This window comes from Papaver somniferum, chromosome 10, assembly GCF_003573695.1.
Source record: "Papaver somniferum cultivar HN1 chromosome 10, ASM357369v1, whole genome shotgun sequence".
Lineage (NCBI taxonomy): Eukaryota > Viridiplantae > Streptophyta > Magnoliopsida > Ranunculales > Papaveraceae > Papaver > Papaver somniferum.
In genome coordinates, this window is record NC_039367.1 from 43372462 (window position 1) to 43373945 (window position 1484).

Here is a 1484-nt window from a genome sequence, read left to right on the forward strand (position 1 = left end):
GATGCAAGGCTATCAGATTGTGACTTAGGCAAGAAAGTGACATCTAAGCGTCTCACATGCATGAGATCAAGAGTATCAATATTATCAGTCACATCAGCATTATCTGAGTCACACTCAAGATGTGTAGCATGCTCATCATCACAAAAAATTTGCACAAGTCCTAATTCAGAATCATGGTTATCCAATATATTCAAATTATCATCAACAGAAGCAATATATTGTGGCTTAAGTATGGAATCAGACACATCAACTATGTTTTCATGCATAGGATCATTAGTGTCAACAGAAGATTTACCTAAGTCATGCTCTTCACAGGATAATTGCACAATATCTAAATCAGTATCAACATCACATGCATATGAAATACTAGAAGAAATATCATTCATGAAGGTCGGGGCAGAAAAGCCTAATGTATTTGAAACCAAAGGTTCCACAACATTTTCAGCATAGACATGTTCTTCTAACATAACATCATCATCATCATCATCATAGTAATATGCATACTTGTCCCTATTAGCAGTTGTGGTGTCATTAGTCAACTCATGTTCCTCTAGATTAGGTTCATATTCAATATCATACACATGAGAAGGACTAAACATGCTATTTCCAAAGTTCAATTCATTACCACCTATATCATGTGACAGTGTCTCAGTTTCCCTAATGGATTCCCAGTGACGGGTTTTCTCTGCAATCTCAGCTAAAAATTTCCATGCATCATCCACAGTTTTATCAAGAAATTCACCATTACACATACACTCAACCATGGCTCGAGATTTAAAGTCTAGTCCCTCATAGAGGATAGCGACAAGTCTCCACTTCTCAAATCCATGGTGTGGACATTCGCTCAACAAATCATTAAAACGTTCAAAATAGTCAAAAACAGTTTCCTCATCCAATTGGACAAAACAATTGATACTTTGACGAATAGCGATGGTCCTATGATGTGGAAAGAATTTTTTGAAAAATAGATCTGTGAGTTGGTCCCAAGTGTTGATTGATTGTGGTCTCAAACCGTAAAACCATGTTTTGGCCCTTTCCTTTAGAGAAAATGTAAACAAACGCAATTTCAAAGAGTCTTCGGATATATGGTCAGGTTGTAAAGCCCGGACAATTTGTTCAAACTCTCTTACATGGTTATAGGGGATTCTCAGAATCGAACCCTCGAAATATAGGAAGTATTTGTATCATACTTGCGTTTAGTTCAAATGGGCCATCAGTCTGGGGTAAGACGATACATGATAACGGTATTTTTATTGTGGGATACATGCATTCATGGAGAGTATTAGGTTGGCCCATATTGAAAAGATACAAAGCCCACTATTTGGTTTTAAAGGGTTTTCAAAATTTGGTTTTTTATGGGAAAATTTTGGTTTTGATGGGAATGAAAAACATTTGGTTTTTGATGGGAAACATTTGGTTTTTATGGGTTTTGAAAACTTTGGTTTTTATGGGATTAAAAATCTGGTTTTCGAAATTAGGAGCAA